At 46.7% G+C, this 12,364-nt stretch overlaps 1 protein-coding gene across 1 annotated transcript in view; it reads right to left on the reverse strand.

The window, feature by feature from the left end:
* EMC8 (ER membrane protein complex subunit 8) overlaps positions 1-12,364 on the reverse strand; it is a 201,966-nt gene that overhangs the window by 42,350 nt on the left and 147,252 nt on the right. The gene's annotated exons all lie outside the window — the stretch shown is intronic.

Consider the following 12,364-nt stretch of genomic DNA (forward strand, 5'->3'; position numbering starts at 1 on the left):
CGAGGAAGTTGTCGACGCCATTGGTGCCGTGTCCGTCAAAGGACTCTCTCGGGGCTCCGGCTTCGAAGAAGTCATCAACGCCATCAGCGCCGTGTCCGTCGAGGGAAACTCTCGGGGCTCTACCCTCAAAGAGGTTGTTGTCGCCATCGGCACCTCGGTCGATTCATTCAGGGCCTTCGACGCAGTTTGTTGAGGATTTGCCAGAGGTTCCCCGGAGGGCTGTGGATCCTCCGAGAGAGGATCTCAGTAAATCAGCGAGGCCTTTTTTTGATCCCTACTCTGTTCCTCCACCCAGATTGGATTTGTTCCAACCTTTGGGTTATATTTCAGAGGTGGATGAGGGGTCTGATGTGGAGATGGTTGTGCCTCCCGATGTCCCCGATGACCTGTTGTCTGGGCACAGTCAGATGGAGGAGCTCCGCCAGTCCTTGCATGATGCCAGTGGTCTTGACACCTCTCCGGAGGTGGAGTTTGGCAGGCCTGGGTCGCATGCTGAATCCTCTTATAGGCGTCTTATGTCAAGGGTGACAGAATACTTGGGGTGGTCTGCTCCACCTGTTGATTTTGATCAGGATAGTCTGACGGAGATCCTGGACCAAGGTCCACACACTGACACGGTGTTGCCATTTCATATGGCGTTGCAAAGGAGGGTGGCGGCGGCTTGGACTGCTCCAGAGTCTCCCAGCAGTGGGTAAGTCATTTCCAAAAAAAATCCAGCCAGCCAGTAGTGACCCCTGCTACTTGTCGACGCACCCTACTCCGGAGAGTTTGGTGGTGCAGGCGGCTACAGCCCCAGCGAAGCAGGCTGCGTACCCTACCATCCCTCCTGATGGGGACGACAAGCGCTTTGATGGTTGGGCAAAGAAGGTATTTTCTTCTGGGGGTATGGTTTTGAAGGCAGCCAACTCAGTTTGTGCCTTGGCAAGATTCACTCACTCTGTGGAACTGTGCATCTTTGGCGGCTGAGCATATTCCCGAAGGGGAAGAACGGGATGGTTTTCTAGCCCTCGTGCAAGACAGCAAGGACGGCAGTTGTGAATCCGTTCAGTCGGGTTTGGACACAGCAGACTGTCAGCCGCTCCATGGATGTGAGCACTGTGATATGCAGGTTTGCGTGGTTGCGGAAGTCAGGATTTGCTCCCGATGTGCAATCTCGGCTTCTGAACATGCCCTTTGATGGAGTTCACCTGTTGGCAGCAAGGCTGACGAGACCCTTGAGAGGTTGCAGACCTCAAAAGCTGCAGAAAAGTCTTTGAGCGCTGCAGTACATCAACCTCCACCTTTTCAACCTATGGGACAGCAATGGAGGGGAGGTTCCTTTTCGGTACTACTCTACTTTTGGTAGATTGAGAGGAGCTGCAAGTCAAAGGGGCCATCGTAGGAGTACCGGAGGTGGAAAGCAAGGCACGCGAGGTGCCAAAGCCGCTAGGGCAGTTGCTTCTTTGCCCTCAGGCACTGCCGAAGCTGCGTCTGCTCAGTCATGAGGCCATGTCGCATGGTTCGCCGGTTGGGGGCAGACTTGCGCAGCATCTTGGAGAATGGCGAGCCATTACTTCAGATGTGTGGGTTCTGGAGATCATAGCCCACGGTTACTATCTTCCCTTCCGGCAGAGGCCTCACGACAATCCACCCGGGGAAGCACTCTTTGAAGCGTCCAGATCCGCTCCTTGCGCAGGAAATCCTATCCCTGCTGGAGAAAGGCACCATAGAACTGGTGCCTGTAGGGGAGAGGAACAAGGGATGGTATTCCGCGTATTTGTTGATCCTGAAAAAGAACGGGGGATTGAGACCCATCATGGACTTGCGTTGATTGAACAAGCTCCTCAGAAAGGACAAGTTCAAGATGGTAACTCTTTCTCAAGTCCTCCAGGCCCTTCAACTTCAGGATTGGTTGGTGTCTCTCGACCTTAAGGATGCTTACTTTCATGTGCCGATTCATCCCATGCACAGAAGTACTTGAGGTTCGCGGTTGGCAACTCGCATTTTCAGTTTCGGGTCCCGACGTTCGGATTGACCTCCACCCCAAGGATCTTCACCAAACTGATGGTGGTGGTGGCAGCATTTTTCAGGAAAGCGGGGGGTTCACGTCTACCCCTACCTGGACGATTGGTTGATCAAGGCGCGCTCTCCCGAGCAAGCCCTGGATCATCTGTCCCTCACCTGCCACTCCCTCCACAAGTTGGGCTTCTCCCTCAATTTAAAGAAGTCTCATTTGACACATACCCCGCGGCTCCAATACATCGGAGCAGTGCTCGACACATCCCTGGGGGAGTGTTCGCCTTCCCAGGTGAGGGCTTATCATATTCTGCAGATGGTGGACAAGTTTCAACGTGCCCAGAGTCTCCCGGCGTTCGAGTTCTTGAGGTTGCTCGGCCTCATGGTATCCTGCATTTTACTGGAGCCAGAGGCCAGGCTGCGGATGAGATCTCTGCAGTGGGCTCTCAAGATGCAGTGGTTCCAGTTCTCCGGCAGGATGTCGGATCCCGTTCAGATTCTGCCCTTAGTCGTCCAGGATCTTCTGTGGTGGGCTGTCGAAGCCAATCTGATGAAGGGTGCTCCATTTTGGCAACCATGGCCGGAGGTGAAGATCGTGACGGACGCATCCCTCACGCGTTGGGGTGCTCACGCCAACGTGTTGACAACCAGCGGACGTTGGTCTCCGTCAGAGTCCAAACTCCACATCAATTTGTTAGAGCTGCGGGCCATCAGGCTAGCCCTAAAGCATTTCTGCCATCTATGCGGGGGAAGAATGTCCTGATCATGACGGACAATACAGTGGCCATGCACTACCTCAACAAAAAAGGGGGGCCAGGGTCACTCCCGTTGTGCATGGAGGCGATTCAGCTCTGGTTCTGGGCCATCCAGCAGGAAATTTCGATCTCGGCAGTTCATCTGGCCAGAGATGAAAACGCGGCGGCGGACGCTCTGAGCAGGCAGAGCACGGTCTCTCACGAGTGGGAGCTGGCTCAGGAATTTCTTTTGGAGATCTTCGGCCTTTGGGGAACACCACAAGTGGATCTCTTTGCCACCAGTGTCAACCGGAAGTGCAAGAGATTCTGCTAGCGGGAATTTCCTCCAAGAGGAGCCTTAGGGGATGCGTTCATAGTGGAGTGGTCCTTCCCTCTGCTGTATGCATTTCCTCCAGTCGTTGCGGAGGTTCGGTTCCCGAATGATCCTCATTGCTCCGGCATGGGCCAGGAGAGCGTGGTACTCGGACCTTCTCGACATGTCCACCTGCCCTCCACGCCGTCTTCCTTATCGAGACGATCTGCTTTCACAGGAGGGTGTAGGGTTCTCCATCCAGAGGTCAAGTCTCTCAGCCTTCATGCTTGGTGTCTGAAAGGTTGAGGTAGAAGGATTGGGACCTCCCCGAAGACGTGATGGCGGTGTTGCTTTCGGCCAGAAGGCTTGCAACGAAATCCCTGTACCGTTGCCGTTGGAGAAAGTTCTGTGACTGGTGCAGGGTACAGAATGTGGATCCTTTCCAATATTCCATTCCTTTGGTTTTGCCTTTTTTGCTTTCTTTAGCCCACAAGGGCCTGCAAGTGGGTACCATTAAGGGTTACCTGGCGGCGCTATCCATATTTAAGCGCTCGTCTGGGGAATGTTCTTATTTTAAGATTCCTTTGATTTCTCAGTTTCTGAAAGGGCTAACTAATGTGTTTCCACCGTCGCCTTTCCAGGTGCCGGGATGGGATTTGAATGTGGTTTTAAAGTTCCTAATGAAAGCTCCGTTTGAGCCCTTACATTCTTGCCTGTTGCGACTGTTGTCCTTTAAAACTGTATTTTTTAGTTGCGGTGACTTCGGCACGCAGAGTGAGTGAGTTGCAGGCACTTTCCACCAAGCCACCAGGGTACAGCCTTCTTTTCTTCCGAAGGTGGTGTCGGAATTCCATTTGAGCTAGAAGGTGATTCTTCTGGCGTTTTATCCTCCTCTGCATCCTGGTAAGGAAGAGGAGAGGCTCCATAGTTTGGATCCTAGGAGAGCTTTGAGTTTCTATCTCTCACGGATGTCCCGGGTCAGAGTGGACGATCAGCTCTTTGTTGGTTATGCTGGAAGGCGTTTAGGTCAGGCTGTTTCCAAGCAGATCTTGTCCAGATGGATCATTTTGATGATCTCAGTGTTACCATTTGGTGGGAAAGGACCCTCCAGTAGGCTTACGGGCTCACCCTACTAGGGGGTATGGCTGCCTCCACTCCTCTACAGAGGGGTGTTCCGATTCGCAATGTTTGCAAAGCAGCCACATGGGCCTCTGTCCATACTTTTGTGAGACACTATTCCTTGGACTCCGTCCATGGGCAGGATTTGGCCTTTGGTAAGGAAGTCCTCTATTCAGCTATTTGATTGGGCATTCTAAAATTCTAAATTGTAAATTCTTTTCCCACCTCCATACATTGGTACTGCTTTGGGAGTCTGTCAGAGATGTGGAATACGTTGGAGGACACAATCCCCTCGAAGAACAAGTTACTTACTCTGGTAACGTTCTTTCGATGGGATGTTCTTCCGACGTATTCCACATCGAACCCTCCCAGCCTGCCCCTCTACAGAATTTCTTATGCGATTGCAGCTTACGTTCCCGCAAGGTTTCTGCAGTCATACTGGCAGGAGATTGGTGCCACACGTTCTGGGAAAAAACGACAACTGAGGCTACGGGTGCTGTGCGTCCTATATATAACATCCGGTGAGGCCGACCCTCAACGGAGGCCCTTGAGGAACAACGTATCGACGTCATCGACGCAAGACGCCCTTTGCCGAAAATTTTCCGAAGCAGCACAGCTGTGGTCATTACCTGTCAGAGATGTGGAATACGTCGGAGGAACATCCCATCGAAAGAACGTTACCAGATAAAGCTTCACCGTCCAAAGTTTCTCTGGCAAGTAGGCAAAGTAATCGTAAATAATTCACAAGGGGCAGCCATGATCTACTGCAATGCACCATGCACAATGTTACACATGTGAAAAAAACATACAAGCAGTAACATTTCACACTCTTCTCAACCAGGCCCTGTGGATATACTTTGCTACAAAATGGACTGCATTCAAATTATCAGAGGATCTACATAGCTGCATGGCATAACCACTGACAAGATTTTACAAAGCCGAAACAGGGTGTTGAAATGTCTGGCCCTAAGATTTTTTAGGCCTTTGCATATTAGCATGAAGAGGAGAGTGCTTTCTATGTTTGCCCGCAAAGCGGACAACCACTGCTGTGGTTCCTGCCCCAATGAGTGGTATAATCCCGCACTGGGAGGAAGCCTAATCGGAACCTGAAATACAAAGAGCGAGCATATGCTGTAGCCATTACATCCAAATAATCTTCAAAGCTCATGGTTTGCCTCAAATTAAGATAGTCTGATGCGCTGGCCATAGCAAGGCACATAGTTGACGCCCTGCTTCGCTTATATCTCACAAACCCGCTTTCACCCTTGCCTTTGCATTTATTTCCATGTTGTTTGGGATGTCCCAAAGATCAGACAAGCCCAAAAGGGCAAACCACTTCTTACATGAGCAAATCAGCAAATCTTTTGCCAACCCCCCCATTGTCATTACATATTTTAGATCCTCTCTGTTTTTTCCCCAGCTCCTGTCTTCCCCACACCAGGAGCCAGTAGTGGATCTGTCTGATCTCAACGTCTTCTCAGAGTGGGGGGCTTGCATTCCATGCAAGCTGCCACGCTGGGCGTACTTTGAGGGAACAACAGGGGGCTTTTCAGAAATGTGTTTTCCGTTGTGGTCGGAGACAAAGCATCCGTGTAGCCCCAAACTTCAGCTCTGAACAACAATGCTGTCCTTGCCCGAGCCTGGTACAGTTTGAGACCTGGTTTTATAGCTCTCCCCCTCCATCCCCCTCCATGCCTTGCGTGGCAACTTTTCAGGGCCCAGCTGTTTTTCTGAAGTTGACCGGCCCAATTTCCCCCATTGGAAAAGCAGATTCCCAGGTAATCATACCATTCAACCTGTTCCAATCTGCAGCCACACACCTCTAGGTTCAGGTTTTTGCGCCTTGTTTTCTTGGTAGAAAACATCATAGCTTTGGTCTTGGTGGTGTTAATCTCCAGGCCCAACTCGTTATATTCCTCAGAGAAATTGACGGGGCCAGACGCAACCCCATTGTTGTTGTTGATGAAAGGACTGAGTCGTCGGTGAAAATTAATGCGGGCAGTCGATCTGCCCCCCATCCTTGGCAAGTCTGTTCCGTTGGCAAAGAGTGGATCTATAAATATGTATATGCAGAACAAGACAAGCGCCAGGATGCATCCCTGGCGAACCCCTCTCTGCACAGCGAATGGGTCCGTCACGTCTCCCCCCCAAACCCAAACGGACCACTGCAGTGTTGTTCTTATACAAGAGTTGAATTGGCTGCAGTAGCTCCTCTGGGATATTTTTAGCACACAATGCAGCCCAGAGCATGTCTCTTGGGATGCTATCGAAAGCGGTTTTTTAATCTATGAATACACAATAGAAGTTAGTGTTGGAGATTGTGAGATGTTTTTGGATTGTCAAATAAAGCCTAAAGCTTTGATCAACCGTGCTCATTCGCGCCTTGAACCCAGCCTGCAAGTGACGATGCTGGTTGGTGCCCTCAACCCATTCCATTTTGTTTTTTGTTTAGTTTATGTTTATGTTTGTTCCCCAACAGTGGTGTTTGTGTCCTGCAAAGCTGGGATAGGGCAGACAAAGCAGGGGTTGTGAGGGTGTGGACAGGTTGACTGCTATTGTAAAGAGAACAGTGGGGCTCAAATAAAAGAGCAAGTGAGAGACAGATTTTACAATTGAGACAGTGTGAAGCAAAACTCTGGGCCCTAACTTGTAACAAGGAGTAAGAGGGCAGAAAGATAGCACAATGGGGTGGACATCACGATGAAGAACAGTGTGGACAAATCATAATTTAGGAGTACTTAAGAACACACCACAATGGGTACTGAACAGCAAATCACATTGGGCTGCACCAAGTAGCAAAGTTACAGTGGTCGTGTCTATAAGCAAACACTGGTCTGAACCTAGAAGCAAAATGACAGAAAGGAGCATCTCAAATTAAGAAACACAGAGAATATTATAATAGGATAATGGTGAATTAAGAGTGAGGGACACTTAGTGCGAGGTCAGCCAGTTGTCTGACCGATCTGTCTGTGGGCACATGGGTGGGGTTGCAAGACAGTGTGGGAGACCCGGCAAACATGACAGTGCCATTGGCTGCTTCCCTGTGATAAATGGTAATGTACAGGGAGGCATGGGTCATATGATCCGTGACACAGCCAATCAACAGCGTCGCTGGGGGTTGTGTGTGCAGGTCATTAGTGCTAGGTTAGGCACTATAAGATAATTCAATAATTATGACCGTAGGTCATATTACAGGCACTACATCATGCGGCTGCTCACATGTGGTAGGCAAGAGCTCCAAAGATGTTGAAAAAAGTACTAGCACCAACACAGTGCATGTTACCCGTGATAGTTTATCACTACATGGAATTGTTTGTGGTTATGGGAGCAGGTTGCAAGTGCTGGACTTGGGCAGAGAGGGATAAAGAAAATATTTAAATGTCCTTAAAACTGCCCTCCGGTCAGAGAAAGTCCTCTCCCTAATGCAGCTGCTCAGGTGTGGAAGGCAAAAGCTTGGAAGGTGTGGAAGATGCGCCAAGCAGCGACAAAGCTCTTGTGATACGCAATAAGGCCAGTCAACCCATTCCGTCAATAAGGCTCCTTTTGAAGGTGACCTCAACCTTATTGATGTTGAAATGCATTCCCCAAACTCTGACCTCAAAGCCTCAACATTCACTTTGAGACTCTCAACATCAAGATGGATGGAAAGAGGCTCGAGGAGTAGGTGCACTCCTACGTGCAGAACAATAGAGATGAGCTGGCAATAGCCTGATGGATCCATGAGGTGTCAGGCGCAGGAGTAGTGAGGTCAGAGATTTTCCCCTCTTTGAATTTCTTTGTGCTTGGTCACCGGGGTAGAATGCAAAATATCCAAATCTAGAAGAGGAACCAACAGCCCTCACACTAGTTTGCACCTTTCATAATTTTCAATCTGCACCAACACATGCCTGGAAACATTTTGTACTTGTCAGTACAGTGATCTTAAGGCAAGCAGTAAATGCATTCATAATGTTGATCATAGTCATTTTTCTACTGCGTTTTGGATACTCATCAAAGGGAGGGAATCACAAAAAGAGTCAACAAAAGGCGGAACATAAAAAAAGGTTTCCGTCACTAAATTACCAAACCTGAGTAGAAGCATTTTGAAACCTGCAAAAATAGACAATTCTCTCTAGAACAAAAGTGGCTTAAAGCCCAACTGCTCTTCCTGGAATGCTCTCACACAGAAATAATTACATGCACAGTAACTTACACAGCAAGTGCTTAAAGTATGCTCCCTTAAGTCTCCAGCTTTCAAGCCAGAGTTGAGCTATCTTTGACATTTCTTGCCTATTTTATTTTCACTTTCAGTAAATAAAAGTAGGCATAAGCTAGTTAAAAAAGAAAGAAATGTATACATAAATGAGTATTTATAGTTGCAATGGCTCTACTTCAAAGAGGTATTTGCTCTTGTATGTTGCGGGATGCTCATGTGTTTATGATTAACTGTTCACTGCCCCTGGGATGGATGTACATATGTTATATCCTAATTTCCAGAGGAAACCACAATCTTGTAAGAAGAATGGTTAATAAGGAAGATCCCATGATTGACAACTACAAAGAATACTCATGGCACTTAAGGATGAACATGTGCATTTCCCTTCTTTTATGTATTAGGAAATCAGTATTATCATGACAGAATTTATACGGTCTTCATTCTGGACAGAAATCCGTCATTTATGCAGACTTTTTAAAGGATTTGTGGCATGAGGTAATCGTTACAAAAGCTTGTAATAATTATTCTTCAATCAGCACTGCAGCGTGGCAGAAGAAGGACACAGACTCTTATAAACATTTCTGAATAGGTTTTCATTAAAGAAAAAAGGTAAACACCCATCTCTACCTACTTCTATGGGGTTTTCTTACCTAACAAGCTAACCAAGGTGCTAGTTAGTTAATTTCGTAAAAATAATCTGTGCTCCATCTTAAACTGACCCCACCACTAATATTACCAATTAAGAACATGAGAATGGCTCCCTTCTCCTGGGTTTCTCCTCCTTACAAAGTTATTTTCAATAAATGATCTTCAAATAGTTTTTTGCAACTTCTTTGATTAGTTCACTGTTCTTTTAGTACTACTTTACTCTTTCAATTCCTCGCAACAAGTGGATTCCACGGCTCTGTACGGATTTGTTTTTATTTTTTTTATTTGTAAAGCGCACTAGCAGCCCAGTGGCATCGAGGCACTGTTGCAAGAAAGTGTCTTAGTTACAGGATGATTCTTTGCTCTGGGTTACAATGAGCGTTGACACAAAAATGTAAGGGCAGAATCGTTACATACAGGTTACTTGTTCACATTTAGTGCGATTACTAGTAACAAAATCAGCATTCCTACAAAGTTACAATGCATGGTATAAGCATTGTTAAACGAATAGCATGGTTTTTATGGCTTTCCTGAAGGCAATGTGGGAATCTACAGATCTGAGATGGGTAGGTAGGGAGTTCCAGTGCGTGGCTGCCATAAGCGGGAGACTGGAGCCTCCTGCGCGATCTCAGGGTCTTGGGAATGGTGATGCGGTTGGTGTAAGCAGTCCTAGTGGGCCTGCCTATGACCGGTTTTGTGATTCTTTGTGTTTAGCACCGGGGGGCGGTGTCATGGATGCACTTGTGTGTGAGGGCAAGAGTTTTAAAGATGATACACTCTTTGTCAGGAAGCCATTGCACTTGTTTTCTGATAGCAGAAATGTGTTCCATCTTGGAAATGCCAGTGGCAGCCCGGAGGGCATTATTCTGGACAGTCTGTAATTTACAAATGTTTAAGAGGAAGTGCCTACTAGGAGTGCATTACAATAATCGAGTCAAGACCCGATTATTGCTCTCGCTATAGTGAGGCAGTCCTGCTCAGAGAGGAATTGTCTTGTTGCATTGAGCAGTTTGGGGTGGTAGACTGCAGCAGACGCTATGGCGCTGACCTGTCGGACCATTGAGAGGTTAGAGTCTAAGCAGACCCCCCCCCAGGGTTTTGACCACTTGTGAGATGGTGACAGGGGAATTGGCGATCATAAAGGAGCAATACTGCTTGTCGAGTTTATTTATGGTTGCAGGTGATCCAATAATAGCAGCTGGGTTTCGTCACCGTTAAGGCATAACCAGTATTCAGCCATCCAGGTTTGGATCGAGGAGTAGATGGCATTGAGAGTTTCTGTGTCCGATTCATAGTCACCAGAGAGGGGGATGTGGACCTGCGTATCATCAGCATAATTGGTATAGGCAATTCCCAAAACATCCAGGATGCTGAAACTCAAACCTTATTCTTGCCATAGGTGTGGATTGTTGTAGGGATAACACTTTCTTCCAAAAAATCCCTTCCAATTTTTGCCATATGTCTAGATCCAGGTTCATCATTGTCTCACCTCCATATGTTAGTATGGCCATGACCTTTTGCTGATAGAATGTTAAAATCGGTTGCATCGAAAATATGTGCCGTATTTAAGATGGAGGAGTCGGCCTTGTCTTGCTAGAGAGAGAGCCTTGTTTTTGAGGTGCAACATCCAGTCATTTTCTGTTGGCGATTGATTAACCCAAATTCCTAGGCATTTGATGGTATTAACCTGGATAAGCTTTTCTTTATATAGGAACAGTGCTTTGTTGGTTTTCATATTCTGTCTTTTCGACGTAAGGCTCATAATCTTGTTTTTTTTTAATATTAATTTTTAGTTGATTCAGATCCATGTTTGTTTCTAGGATATACAAAACTGTTTGCAGACCTCTCTGGTTTTGTGATAGTAAAACAATATCATCTGCATATGTGATGCAGGATAAAGGAGTCATTTACTTTCGGCGGGTTTGTCTCAGGAATTCATATTTTGGTTTCAAAGTCAGATATAAAGAGGTTGAACAGCGTTGCTGCCAGAGGTCAGCCTTGCTTAAGCCCATTCCAAGTAGGTATGGAGTCTGTCATTGTTCCCAATTTAGACATCCTCACTCTTATAGATGTGTTGGTGTAAAGTTCTTTGATATTAGGGGGACAGCCCCAGGTTTTCAATTTTTTCTGGAGAAGTTCTCTGTTCACCAGATCAATTGCTTGTTGTAAGTCAACAAATACAGCTTACAGGTTGGTTTGGCTTCCGATTGCGCCTTGCTTTGCCAGATTAAGTAGAAAGAGGTTAATATCGGTGCTTATGTGTTTTGTAAATCCGGTTTGTCTTGTTGCGACGATGTTTGCTTGTTTTGCCCAGGTTTGTAGCTTTTCTAATAAAATAGTAGCAAATATCTTTCCCAGCGGATCTAATAAGGCAATGGGTCTGTAGTTCTATCTATCTGTGTTCTTGTATTGCCCAACTAACCTAAAGGTCTCACAGCGCACACAGGAGGGAGAAAAAGACAGACGACAGATAACACAAAAAGTTCAGAGAGAAATCTGTCACATCGCCCTGTTTGAATATCGGGATTATTATTGCAAGTTGCCAAGAATGAGGGATCTTATTGGTGCTCGTGATTACACTGAACAGTTTTCCGCAAAGTTTTTTTTCCAGATTTCCGGATCTTTTTTAATGATTTGATTAGAGAGGCCATCTGGGCCAGGGGCCCTCAATGGATTAAGCTTCTTGATTGCACCGTCGATATCAGCTCGTTCCCACTCCAACTTCCAGGATATGATTTGTGTTTTCGGTCGTTCGTGGCTCGAGTTTTGTGGTGTTTTTGTACAGATTGGATATATGCTTAGAACAAGACGTTTCAGAGACATTCAAGGACATCTTCTGTATTGTCTCTTTGGGGGGGGGTGGGCAACAGGTTCCACATGTTTTGTATGTTGGTGTTTTTTTAGGGCGCAGAGTATTGCTTCTGCCTCGTTTGTTCTTGCATTGCTCTGTGGTTTTTCCTCCAATTCCTGTACTTCTGTTTAAGCTTTTTAACTGTATGTAAATCGGAAGGGTATTTTTTTTCCCATAGTCTAATATTTCTTCGCATCTCCAATTTTTTTTTCCTTAGTACTTTGTTGTAGGCATGTAAATGAGCTATATTGAATGGCTGGGAGGTCAATTTTACAGCTCTATAAGGATGCAGGAGCTAAGTATAGTTCAGCTTCTCTGTCATCGCGGTGGTTTGCTTAGAAAATTTCTGGTAAATTCTTTAGGGCGTGCTGAGGTATTCTCAATCTATTCATCCCAGTGTTGAGATATAATTCAGGGAGTATAATCTAGTCGTATGATTGATTTTGCATACTCCACTCAATCGTCAGGATCTCATGGTCCCTTTTCGTTGTTTTGATCGTTCTGGTTGT

The sequence above is a fragment of the Ambystoma mexicanum genome, chromosome 1q (genome assembly GCF_040938575.1).
Source record: "Ambystoma mexicanum isolate Mex_15411 chromosome 1q, UKY_AmexF1_1, whole genome shotgun sequence".
Taxonomy (NCBI): domain Eukaryota; kingdom Metazoa; phylum Chordata; class Amphibia; order Caudata; family Ambystomatidae; genus Ambystoma; species Ambystoma mexicanum.